Source organism: Bombus vosnesenskii, unplaced genomic scaffold (assembly GCF_011952255.1).
Source record: "Bombus vosnesenskii isolate JDL3184/JDL3185 unplaced genomic scaffold, Bvos_JDL3184-5_v1.1 scf7180000013272, whole genome shotgun sequence".
Lineage (NCBI taxonomy): Eukaryota > Metazoa > Arthropoda > Insecta > Hymenoptera > Apidae > Bombus > Bombus vosnesenskii.
The window spans coordinates 2,194,639-2,209,117 of record NW_022882930.1 but is presented as its reverse complement, the minus strand read 5'-3'; the positions used below and the strand labels follow the sequence as shown (position 1 = coordinate 2,209,117).

Genomic DNA, 14,479 nt, shown 5'->3' with positions numbered 1-14,479 from the left:
AAGCAATGAATATACATTAAGGATACATAACGTCGTTAATTTTAATATACAATTATTCAACTTTTTAATAGATAATTTGCATGTATAATCTGTCGGTTATACAAGTTGACGAGCACTACTATAGATCATTAACTTGTCGTTAGTTTATGTACATATATTAGCAATATTTATATGCTGCTATTATAAATCTGTTTGGACATTTATGATCGGGTAGTATATATAATCGATATGTTTCCGACACAAATTTAGTTGTGAATTAGGGGATTTTGCACTTCACAGTATAAAGGGTGAAATTGTTTCTATAAATCTAAATAGTAAAATGATACTTTTTACAGCGAAATATCTAAAAATTTAGTTAAAACGACAATTCAATATTATAACATATTCTTCGAACATAGAACCAGCAACTTAGTAAAATTAAGAATAAATATTTCGAACATACTTCTGACAAATATATCTCCTTTATACCAAAAATTCTGTACGTATACTAGAGATAGAATTGAAAAATATTTTTTCCGAATAATAGCTACCAGATACCTAACAATATTCAAGCACCGTACCTAAACCCAAAACCAAGGAAAGAAAGAAGCAAGAACAGCCCATTATCGTCATCTAAATAAAATTACGGTTTATTTTCGCGAACAATTAGCCTCGCTCTGCTGGAGTAGGTAGCAATACTCGTTCTCTGTTCGTAAATAGCCTCGAATCTCGCGGTTCATTAATTTCGAAGAATCCATAGGCAGGCCTGCGCTCTCTCTTCTTGTGTCTCGCAAAAGGATCGTTCGATTCTTCTCTACGTGGAATAGGCTCGAATTTGAATCGACGATCAACCACGATGGGAACGAGGCATTGATGCGTGTCCAAAGGAATCGTCGATCAGTTGCGTGCGCGCGAAATTACAAGCGATAAACGTGAAAATTTACCGCACGACGTATCGATTTGGCGGCGAATTAACCGATGAATCTCGATCGCGGTATCGCCCCTAATGTGATTAGTTTTTCTCTCTTGTTGCCGATCATACTCGCGATAATGGTAACCGTAATAATGGCCATAACGACGGCACGCTGGCAGAAAAGTCACGCGAATATTTCCGCCATGTGAATTCGTACTATGACAAACACGAGCGTAAGTGTTGTCGAGTTAGTGGAAGGAGTAGATGAAAGACAATTTAAATGGATCAGAAGATTTGGACGAATTTTTTCTTTGAAGGAAAGGCGATTCAAGAGACGAAAGAATTGGGAATTACACTTACAATTGGATCTCCGAAGTATGAAGCGAAGATTTGAATCACAGGCGTCTGCAATTTTTGTATTAACTTAGATCTCGAGTTACTTGGTAATTTCATTTATGAAATCATTGAACTTTAACAATTTATCCGATGTAATACGACTCTTGCGTTTAATGATATATCTGTTTGTGAAAATATTTTTGCAATTGATCAAATCTCGAATCTTCTAAAATTTTTTACTAGATCGCGGTAATTAAAATTATTTATTGCAAAACTGACTACTAATGTTGCCTGAGTAATTTTTGCGTAATTAAAGATTCAGATTGCGTATTACAAGACCATATAATTTAAAAATTGCATGTGACTATTTTTTCTAAACCTCATTTCATTCGGTTATTACTTTAGCAGTATGCTTATTAACATGGTTAATGAATTGAAATGAAAGCAAATGTATGTGCACTTTCTGAGATTACGTATTGATACGCTGGTTTTTACAACTTTTTATTTAAAAATATGCAAATTTTGTGCATTTTTCTCATATGTGCTGCATATTCAGAGATATAATTAATTACCTTCCTCGTCATTAACAGTACGAAGCGAGGTTAAGCATAAAACTTGGAAGTCAATTTTTTCAGGAACAATCAAAGTCCTTCATGAATCTCAATTCTAGTCTTATCTGGGAATATAGTTAAGATAAATTAGACAACCGTCGTGTAAATTAATTTATTACCCTAAGTAAGAATTCTAATTCTGGAATAAATCCTATCGATTTAGCAATTTTTAGTCTCAAGCATGCATTTTAATCCAATTTATCTTTTCTCTTTCAATCCATCATAGCTCACGTATTTCTTGGAATTAAAATCGGTCTGATTAAAATTAATTCTGAATAGCTTTCTAGCCAACAAACGACCCAGTTTAATTGTTCACTCTATCTTCGTTATAAAAATAACTTGAAAAAATAAAACCCACACACACACACACAAAACGTCCATAAAATTATTTTAATCCTTTCGAAAATAAAAGATTGACACAGATCCGTAACCTCTTTTCCTTTAATAAAAAAATTTCATCGATCAGAGGTATAAAATGGCGAACCTTAAAAGAAGATTTTATAACACTTCGTACGGTAGAGAAATTTGTCAAATTTTAGAGCTATGTTTTGTACAAAAATAAATTATTATTCAGCATCGGAGATAACAAAAATTCAATCAGCCGCGAATGTATGAAGGAAAAGTTCCAAAATTCACCAGAGTACGAGTCACGGTACGAATCCGCAGTGGAATTGATGGGCGTGGTATATTTTCACGTGATTTATAGATATAGAATTCGATTTAGGCAGGTACGCGAAGCGCGAGGAGTTCGCGTCGCTTGTAAAGACTCGCGAACTGCCTGGAATTCGAATGAATAAACGCGAATCGAGCGTGTCGCGCTCGAAGAATGAACGTGGAGGGAGGCCAACAGAAGAGCGAAAATGAATTATGGAGGAATGTGGCGAAAAATGTGCACCGCTTCGATTGGCGCGCGCGACTGCCTTTTCCCACGAGTTCTGGAACGAGGGCTTTCGAGGCTGCGTCAGAAATAACGAATGCATTAACCTTACTACTGTTAGGTGGCCAAGAATAAGTAGAGCTGCACGAATTTACGCTTTGAAACAAATGCAAGCTATATTTTATTTATAAAGGAATCCATTTATCTAGAACGTTCTAAACAGATGGTTTAGATTTCGATAAAGTATAACGTAGCACTTGAATAGTGGAAAAGAAAAACAAGCTATGTATATTATATATATATATATATCGATATTTTATAAAACGACGAAAGTCCATTTATAGCGATTTTAATTAATAGTGATTAATCCCATGGAATAATCTAAATCAACGATTGGTCGATTAAAGAAAAAAGATTAGTGCCTGAATGGAAAAATTTGTTTCGCTTTTGATAAAATAAAGAAAGGAATCACGGTTTATTCGAAATGCTATTTTAGTTAGAGACGGTGACAGTTGCTAGAGAGACCAGTGTAATACATTACTACACAATGAGCTATAATTTTAAATAATCGCTGCATAACAGTAGCAATATTTCATTTTCCGCTAGCCAAAACGCCTTGATGCTATACAACACAACCGAACTTAGTTTTTCTTTGGAAGTTTCGAAACAAGTTGTTCGGTGTAACAATGTTTGTTAGCCAGAGAATCATCAACGCAATTTATTTTCGTTGCGAAAGCTAAAATAATATATGTATTAACTTCTAAAATTTGTCCACGACCTATAATCTAAAGGGAAAAGTAAAAATATTTAAACGATGCGGTAAGACCGCACTGATTAGCATCCACGTTAAATACAAAATGACTAAAATTACTAGATTAATAGTTCTGATTCTTCAAGGAAAAAGGAAACTACTAACCGCATGTTCTACTTGCGAAACAAAAATCGTTACGATAATTCGAAATTTGTCACAAAAGGCAGAAACTCGATCCATCGGAATCGAACCCGCTAAATAGGTAACCGATGTTAGGACACAGAGGAGGGGACAATTTCCAGCCCACTCGACCTCAATTCGGGTGCCACGTATTCACGATAATCAAACGGAATTATGCTTGCCGTGGGGCAACGACTAACCGATCCCACAAATCAAAGAATCTACATGGAAGCGTTTCGTTCGAACCCCATGGAAACGATGAATCGAAGGGTGATGAAGATTCGGTTATGCCGGTGGAATAAAGAGACTCGATCGATTGGCTGATCAGCGAGGATCAGACGCGGTGTAACGAGTAAAAGAGAAAAGAAAAAGAGGATAATAACGGAGAAAGAAATAATCGAGACCCGGTGGAACAGGTAGAGAATTCGGGTACGCTGCTGCTAGATTTCATCTTTCACCCCTTTCGCTGACATAAATCGAACGACAAACGAACAACACCTAAAGAAAAGGGATCGGAGAGATGAAAGAGGGGGATGGTTCGAGCTTTAAAGACCGCAACGTACTTTAATTGTATCGTTGAGCCGAGGCGGAGAGAAAAGGAAAGAAAGAAATCTAGCAAACTAACAGGCAGAGAATAAGAGCAAAAGGGACGAAGGGAGGGAAATGGAAGAAATAGAGCAGAGGCTCGTCGTGTATCATGTATTTTAAGGTATTTGGGTCGCGGCAAGGGTGCTACCACTGTTTCTATTATTGTCTCAAAAGGGAAGCAGCCCCTTCGCTTTCAGGACCCTGGAGCACAGCTCTGTTCACCTGGAGTAAGCAGACCTGACGAACCGATCCACGCGCATTCATCCGCCTCTCCCCTCTCCTACCGTCAACCTGGCCTAAGAATCGAAAAAGTGACAACTTCTCCGCGTATATCTCTCCGCTCTCTTTTCGTTCGGTGTATCTGTCTGGACCAGCTGGGCGACAATGCCGGGAATTAAGGGCACGGATCGTCATAGGTGTGGGAATCCCGGGTGAAACAGAGCTGCGGCCCGGCTTGACTCTCACAAGAATGCATACTAATACCGAGACGGATAGTCCGTTCGTTATATCGAGGAAGCAGAAACGAGGATTTCCAACTGCTGTTGGTTGCTTGAAGGGGGATGCTGTCGAGATCACCCTTTGAATTTATTCCCATGCTTCTTGACGATCGTATGCGATCTGCTGGACGTAGACAGAACCGGTAGCAAAAAGGCGTGGAAGACGTAGATTTAAGAAGCTACGAATGCTTTTACTAAGACGGTTAAGACAAATACTTATAAATACTTTCGTTGTACGAAGATGTTTCAATTACTTTGAGAGGAAACTAGGAGGAAATAGCAAATATCTTTTCACAGATGCTTGTGTGAACATAATATATTATATATCTGTGTAATACTTGTTGAAGTACGTATGAACGAAAGTTCTACAGTAGCAGTATCTTCTACAGGAATGCATTATATATCTGAACAGAATTTTACAAGTATTTAAACAGCGACAGACTATAATATGTCTATTGAAATCTTCGGTTTATGACATTCTTGCAAACTTTAAATTCATAAATTACATATGTCTACTAGAATGCTTCATTTATTCTATTACCATCTACTCGAATAAAAAATAGCTAAAATAAAAAAACAATTTTCCGTTCGAAAATAAATGTTTAAAATTCAAATATCGCCTAAAACGTTAATCATCGTTGTCCTTCTCCTTTACAGATTCAATTCTAACGTACATATTCTAACACCTATAACTTTTCTCTCACTCCTTCGATGAATCGTTCAGGTAAAATTTCTGCTGGCTGGTAGATTATCGATGAATGAAAATCAACAACGATGCGTAGGGTGACTGCTCTATCGTCATTAACAGACTGAAAAATCCCTTACTTCATTGCCAGTCAGGTATTCCTTTCTTTCTCTCTTTCCTTCCCCGTTTCTACCCTTTGGAGAGTAACAAGTGCACGCTTCACGTGGAAATTAAGGATGCAAAAAACGCGCTGCGGCCTCGCAGCGGGAAATTTGAATGTGAATTCGAGGCAGCGGCGGGTCGCGTGCTGCTATGGATCTAGGAGTGAAATTTGCATACGGAAGGTCCTTGGCACGCATGAAAGCCCCGTGGCTGCCTTTGTCGGGAACGTGCTACGACGAGACGTTCGATTCCTTCGATACGCGTAACGGCCACGGTTTTAAACGGTTTTCGATCTTGATTCATGTCGAACCCTTCGATTCGTACAACGACTCTTCGAATCACGCATTTACATAAGTACGTTTCGAGATACTTAGCGTGAACGAAGATTGAAAATTATTTTATAGGAATACGCGGCGATAGGAGATTAAGATTAGAATATCTTGATTTAGGTACGTACCTTGTGTTGTAGATCGTTCAACTCGCCCTGTAAGCCTTCCATTTAAGAATCGAAAGCAGCCTTAATATCCCACTAACGCTTCCACCTACAAGGAAAACAGTATCGTTCTTGTGATAGTCTTTACACACTCGTAAGAAATATTTAAAACAAAATGCGATAGAAATATATTTTCAGCACATTCGGATCAACGTGTATTTTTATATACATCCTTCTAATTCCTATCAAATTTCTTTCCTTTCAATCCTTCAAGCAGTTACACTATCACAAACATCACCAAACATTCGTCTCACGTTTACAAATTCTATTTAAACTTTTGACCTAAACGTATTCACACTCGACAGTTACCCGCAAGTCATTCTACCCCATCAAAGCGAGTCATCGAACGTCGAGATCCTAGTGGAAAGCGTGAACCACCTAATCAAACATATAGCTGCCTTCGAATTGCCTTTTGGTCCGACTTAAACATGGAAATAAATTCCGATCGCACGTTCCAGCCTCGTGTTCCCGATTTTAATTATAATCCAGGGAGGCTGCACCGGTGTGCCGTATCCGTCGCCTCATGCAAATAAATCATGGCAGGCCACAAAGCACCACTTCCGGCTCGTGTCTTCTACCCGGAAAAAATTTGAATATTTTCTTCTCAGACGTTTCTGTTTCCCCGTTCGAACGATCGTCGATGCGCACAGGCACGTGTCCAAAAATCGTCGATTCTAATTCTAATCTCCACGAGTCAAATTTGAATAACGTTCCTCACCCTCGAGTTTGATCTCGAGCGCGCGCTAGACTTTGCGACACAGAGCGTGCTGGAAACGGGATCATCGAGCACACGCGACCGAATTTCGTTCTCCTCGTTCCTGGCGAGCCCTCCTCTGATTTGCATCATTTTACTTTCTTTTTTATTTCCGCGCGTGCCGGAATAAATCTCGGTCTGATACCAGACGTTACTCGAGGCGAGTCGAACGAGCGGATCAACGGGTCGAACGCTGCGCGCGTTGCCATCGTCTGAATAAATTTATTTGATGGTGGATGGAGGCTGAGAAAATTTAAAGGTTGAAAGTGTAGCGATGGAGGAAAAGCGTAAGGACGAAGTTTCGGGTTTCCTTCTTAGCATAATTATATTTTTTGTTTCGCGAATTTCTGTACAGTTAAATATTACATAATTGTGTTATATTTCAGGTAGTTAGGTATAGTAGAACAAAGCGTGGCATTCGTTAATTGGAGTATGAAATATTAATAGCAGGATTGTATCAAAATTATCAAACAAAACAGATTTCTCTAATCACCTCTTACACTTTCCAATCTGATCGCATCTTCTCGCAACTTATCGAGTATAATCATCAAACTCCAAATCATCTTTTCTCAAAATGACGTCACGCTCTTGAAATAAAGGCAACCGCTGGATCGATACGAAAATCTGCCAAATCACTTCCATAAAACCTCCCCTCTAAGACTGGACCCGTTCCGTTCCAGTCGCTACGCAGCTTCGTCATTGAACCGACGATCTAGCGGGACCATCGTGACATGAAATCACGCGAATAAAACGGCGTTAAAGTACATGGATCGCAACGAATCCCCCGTATAAACCTGTTGGAATCGTTATTGTCACCCACGAACCCGTGGTCTTGCTGTTGCACGACGAACGAACCTCGAGTCTCGAGGCATCGACGAGGGGACACGACGCGTTTAGGACGCGCGTACGAGCCTACAATTATTGTCATTGTCACCCACGAGTTTCCATACGCGTCACCAACGACGGAGTAAAAGTCGATCGGACGCAGGCCGCGGAGAACGATCGACTGATCGAGGGCCGCGTAAAACGTGCGGAGACACAGCGAACGACCGATCGATCGCTCGTACACACGACGATTATTACTATCGTCGCGCGGCGATCTTCGTCCGTGGAACTTCGTTAACGCGATAAAAAATCGCCATCGTCTCGACGAGTTAGCGAACGATCGGTCGTTTCACCGAGGCGGGATCGCACGGGTATCGATCGACGGTTATTGCGCGATCCAAGATCGTCCGGGAGTGGAAGACGCGCGCTGCCCACGGGACAGGACGATTCGCAGGACATTCGATCGACGTCCAGCCAGGAATCGATTAGCTATCACGATTTTTCACGTGTACCTCCGACAAATTACCCGGTAAGTTACGCTCGCCTCGGGTACTGCCTCCGCCCCCGACGATCCAGCAACGATTGACGTGTTTCTCGTTTTTTCCCTGTTCCTACGAACAGAGACTACGTTTCCAGAGGTTTGTCCAAGAGAATGCTTCTTATCGTTAAGATACGCTAATGTGTGTCCGGGAGATTGCTCGGAAATTTACTGATATTTCTGCGAAGAGAACGTATGGGATGTTTCCTGCGAGATAAGCTTGACGATCTTATAAATTAAGAAACTGGGAGATGGTGAGTTGTGCACGATGTTTCTCTTTTATAGGTAAATGGATGAGAAGTGCGGTGAAGGAGAATGCGAGTGGAATAATTTAGTTGGTTGTCACGATGGTTGAGCATTTGACGAAGTTGATGTTTATATGGTTAAGGGAACGGAATATGTCTGTTACATTTAGATTAAATGAATATTATAAGATAAATTAACACGTCCGGTGCCTATCGATTATGGACACGACGATGGAAATGTTGGAAATTGGACAATGGAATTTAATTCGAATTGTTTCTGGCGTGTGTATCTATAAATTTGTCTTTGCAAGATTCTATCGACTGACATATTAGTCAAATGTAGATTACATTGCTTAGCGAAATATTCCATGGGTGAGTAATATAATCATACAGTTTCATCTATGATTTAACGATAACATCTCACACACGAATAAAACTACATTTCGATATTCCGATACAAAAATAATCCATACACTTTCACCTATGAACTTACTTTAACATCAAACTTCTTTAAACAACGTTAAACATACTCCAGAAATCTTCCCGTAGTTTATTAATTCTCTTTGAAAAAATGTTATGAACTAGTCTCTAACACTTGTACACATAATTTCCGCTAAAATCGTAATTACGTAAAAAACTCGATCATGTCGAAGAAATCGCGTCGTTAACATCAAGAAGCTAGGGTTAATTCGTGCAAGCTGCGTACAATTTGTGGAATTCCGCGAAAAGGAGGACGAGCGTCCTCGTCGTTTATAGTCTTTTTACTGTGCCTTCGGTGCTCGATCGATAAAAATATTACGATTCAAGCGGGACGCAGACATTTCGCGGATTGCCGGCCATTCAACAACATCGAACGCGCATCCCGTGGAAACTATGCCGTCGTAAAAATCTCTTTCGCGCCTGCATGAGGGACGAGAGGACCAACGTTCTCTTGATCGGCATAAAGTACAGCGGGTATTAAATGCAAAATTCTGTATATATGCCTCCTGCCGCGTTCTTTTTCTCTCGAACGAGTGAAAACGTTGACCGTTTCGGTCGTGTCGGGTGATAAAAGCCGCGTTCCAACAAGAAATAAAGGAGATCGCCGTGATCTTGGCACGGCGAATCCGAGATCGTCGATCGATCGTTCGAACCCCCAGGCAATAATTATTATCGTCGCCACCCACGAGTCGACCTTGCGTCTTTTGAGCGACCGAGCTAAAGAAGAAAGAACGAACCCATAGGAGGAAAAGAAACCGAACGAAATAGAAAGAAACGACGCAAACTCGAGGCATTTACGACAAGCCGCGTTTCCAATAGTCCCTTCTAAGCTTTCGTTATCCTCTTCTAGATCGTGTTCAATCGTTTCTTTCTCTCTTCGCCGCGAGACCGTCCAGCGGGGCTCGCGTGGGCGAACGAGCGACTTTATTGGCTGGTCCACAATGCGACATTTGCAGCTTCGTGTGTCGTAGGGTCGCTAGTATAACACGGCCACTTCTGGCTCAGGAAAAATTGCCGTGGATTACGTAGTCCCCCGCGACGAACTCGTTTTTCCTCGTATCGAAGCGCATTCGATGGCCGGACAACGTCAAAAGTACGCTCCAAACGTAACCAGAATCAAACAATCTATCCGTATTCTTGGACGAATTTTAGATTCGTGACGATTTCGTCACTGTGAAGTACTTTCTTTAGTTTTTAGTTGGATGGAAGTCGAATGACATTTATTAATTGCAAGATTAGTCGGTTCAGAATATTTTAGGATTAGGGATGAGTTGTTAGTATAACGATTTTCTCGTTGAGAAAATTAGCTTTGATTTTAAAAGCGAGAAACTTGGAATATGTAATCTTAAATGAAGCGGAGAAATATAAAACACATATAGAAATTAGTGTCAAGTACATGATGTTTAAGATGAACTTGCGGAGACTCTCTCTTTATTAATATTAAACGCGCATTTTTAAAGAATACGACACTCCTCTGTATTATAACGTAAATGATTATTAGAGGCAACTCATAGTACGTAAATCATAACAGATATGGCATCTCATTTGTGGTAGTTAATACAAATATATAATAAATTTGAAAAATATTCATAACAATGTACATTTTTACTCCTATTAAGTCAATGCATTCCCAATTCTCAGTTTTCAAGCGCTATATTTAAAATACTGATGTAATTATAGACATTTAATGCATCAAATATTACCATGGAACGTCAATATCTAATATCCGAACGTCAAAGATATTCATATCGATAATTGCATAAATGCCATCCAGCTACTATTTACTAGCTACCCAGAAATATCAGCAATTTCGTTCTTTACTGTCTTCAACTATCAATAAACTTCGACCAAAAAAAAAAAAAAAAAAAAAAAGAACACGCTGGAGAACATTAATAGCCTCGAAAATTCCAATAATTCTATTTCAAGATACGCTTACATCATCCACGTCGATAAAAGATGACCGTTCGACAGTGAGCAGAAACATCGTGGTCGATTACTATCCGTGCCTCTCATAAAACCGTTGTACGGAAGGAATGTTTGTTAAAGTTTCACGGGTGTCATGGCGTCTTCGCCAACTTCGTAACGACAGCGTATCTACAATGTGTATCCGTACTCCGGCGAGAGAAGACAACAAAAGGGAGGGCAAATAATCGTGGAACAATGGCTGGGCAGGCTGCTTCCGCGATCGCCGTTTACATTGTGCAAACGAACGCCCGAAGCCTTACGGATTCTAAACACGAGACATCCCACCCTTGTCCGCTTGTTTTCCTCTCGGCTTGCACTCTGCTCCCCGCCTTTCGAAACGAGGGTGGCCCGTGTAGTAGCTCGGAATTTTATAGGGTTAATTACGTAATAGGGTTAACTGCGATTTTAGACCGAATTAGCGTTTCAACGACACGAGAGTTACGAATCGAACGATATTAATCCTTTGTGCAATGAACACCGTGGATGTACGTTAATCTACATTCACTTTCACTCGTGGATTATGTTTCTACGATTTGTTCGTGTTGAAGTGGTTACCACTTCTAAGAAAACTCTACATCTGGTCTTTTTTAATTTTCTCAAGCACTGAAGCCATCGACAGCGCGTAGACAAAAGACTGCGACGAAGTCAGGCCATAAACAGTAGACAGGCGACGTTGGCTTCGGGGTTTTCAGTTATTAGGTAACACAGCTAGCGTGCGGATCTGGACCAGCTCAAATTGTATTTTTACTTATTACACTTCTATTTAAATATATTTTTCTACCTTACAATTTATCCACGTGTTTTCTCTGTTTACACACCGAATAACCTCAACAGTTCGGAAAAATTAGAATATCCTGTATCATTTGATAACAAGTCATGTACACAAGCTCACGAACACTCGTAGATATCTTTTATGAATATATTATGTGTGTTGTGCGTAACGTTATGAAACTTTACTAGCTGCGCTATAAAATTTGTCTGCCTTATTTATGCTAGTAAAGTTTGACAAATCCGAAAATATGTATAGAAATTGCAAGATATTTAATAGAAGTAGACGAGATTATATATTTCGCGCAGATCACAAAACTATTTAAAGTTCAATTATTTATTATATTAATAAACAGCTATATATAGCGGCACGTGAGTTAGAAACCAGTTAGAAAAAATTCAAATCATTGTTGTTTTGCCTCGGAGTATCAAGATCGTTAGGATACACGTAATGTAAAAATAAATAAACTCCGAGCAAAACAATGTCGCCGCCACGTGCAACCGTCGAACAAAGACGAATTTGGATTTTCCGACTCTCCCCCGACCAGTATAAATAAGCGGTCGCGATCGCAAGGAAAGGAGTTACAGTCAGTTGTCGATCAGTTATCAACCAGTTATCAACGAATTATCAGCGATCTAATTAACGAGTCATTAGCGATCCTATTTTACGACTTATACACAGTCTTAGCGAACATTATCTGCATACTAATTTATCATTTTAAATATATTCGACGATTTCAACAACGAGCAATCTCGTCCATTAAACCTCACCGACCAATCATCCCCTACACATAAACCTCTACATATATATTTCAGCTAGATCATATTTGACGCTTATTATATCCTTAGAACGACTGTTCATGTTGTATATTAATTTTTTACTAAATATATGTTTGCAATAAACATTTTGTAATTTCTATAAACATTTGCAGATTAATTTTCAATTTGGTTAGTACAATCATGATCATCGTTTCGTAAATGTCGCAAGGAACTAGAGTCACGAACGTCACTAACTGCAACTACAGAAAAAGTAAAGAAATTAAATATATATGTGTATATCTTTTCAGTTTCTTTAACATGATAATTAAAAGTTAAACGTGCGCTAATAATGGATGTAAATTATCGAGAAAGTAACGAGATCAATAAAACGAAACGTCCGATTAATATCAATCCAATAATAAAACAAGACTTTCTGGATCGTTAGAACGAAGCTACTCATTTCTTCTCCCAACAGCCATTATGTTCTCGTTTTTAACGATTAATTTCGGCATTTTGCTACCCCAAATAATCGTATGAAGTGCTCCTCCTCGTCGAGGCTCGCCACGCCACGTGCAAACTTGAAATTTTTTAATTGAAGGTTAACGCGGACTCTTACTGCGTCACTGTTATTTCTGCTTTATGGGGAAATAATTATCTAGTAATGACAGCTCCGTATGCTCTTACGATCGCCGTTTACAGTTTTGCACCATGCAAGCGTACGCTCGCCGCTTTACGGATTCTAAACACGGAACACTCCCTTCCCCTGTTCCCACCCCTTTACGACGCTGTTACCTCCGCTTTTGCCAGGGGATCGAAGGAATAATAGGGAATTGCACGTGTACAAATTCGTCGGAAACGTCGTTGTTCCTCGATCTTCGAGTCGATAATATCTTTCCAAAAGAAAGAAAATGGAAAGGACGAAAAGAAGGATCGGTACAAAGGGGAAAGAAAAAGTAAAATGAAAGATATAGGAACGTTAGCGCGATGAAATAGAAGGGGAAGGGAACGAGATACATGTTAGAAAACCTCTAATCTTCTCTTGGCTTAATATTCATCGCGCACATATAAACGCGCGCATACACGCGCACGAAAAACACGCCCAGCGTACACGTACTTAACTCAAGTATCGCGAGGTATCATTCACCACTATTTTCCCCGGTTAAATCCGGTAATTAGGTAAATAAAGCTGCCTGTCAGTGCATCCCTGCGATTGTTGCAAATGCCTCCCAGCAGTCACACGTAATCACGCGTAGTCACACTTGGCTGAGTGTATGGGTGGCCAGTGGAGACAGCAGCCGACCAGAACTCCGATCGGAATTTTCACGCGTCACTACCGCGTCCAATGGATGTGTTACATTAATCAAACTGACTTTCATACGGATTAACGTAATGCGTTTCATGATTTTTCTTTCATCGATGCCTCGTTTAATGCCTGCGTGTGATTTCACCGAATTATTCGTGTAATCTGCGCTTCTGTTACGAATTATAAATTTTAAGATATTTTGTGATATTTACAAAAAATAGAAAAATGATTTTTACGTTATAAACTCTCATCTGGACGAAAACATAGAATATTCGTTTTATTTTATAAACTTATTACACTCATTGACGAATAATATGTTATTTAACACTGCAAATATTATAAAATAATATTCTTATAATTCTTAAGATTTTACTACGAATCTCATTCAAAGTCCTCAAATTATACAAATTATACAATCAAATTAATATTCAATTAACACGGTCATTCACCGTACGATCTTCCACTCGTCAAATTAACATTTTCTTTTTACCACTTAATCAATTAAAAATCTACTTAACATCTGCAAATCGTCCTCGAATGGAATCAGATACTACGAGATTGCCGAAAGCGTTCATCCTTGGAAACATCCATCAAAACATTTATCCATTTGAAACAACATCAGAGTAGAAGCCGCCTGCTCCACCCCGCATGACTACGCCAATGTGCAGAAGTAAACCGTTTACAGCATTGTACAATTACCCACGCCGGGATTCCATGGTCCTGCCACACCTACACCTACGCGAACGTCCGCGTCGCCCCGAGTGGCGAAA

At 39.6% G+C, this 14,479-nt stretch overlaps 1 protein-coding gene across 2 annotated transcripts in view; it reads right to left on the bottom strand.

Annotated features, from left to right (window-relative positions):
* Window positions 1–14,479, bottom strand: part of LOC117231471 (zinc finger homeobox protein 3-like) — a 288,298-nt gene that overhangs the window by 162,856 nt on the left and 110,963 nt on the right. For both annotated transcript variants that reach the window (XM_033489938.1, XM_033489937.1), the window contains exon 4: window positions 6,037–6,121. The gene's annotated coding sequence lies outside the window, so the exon portion shown is untranslated. The remainder of the gene's footprint in view (window positions 1–6,036; window positions 6,122–14,479) is intronic.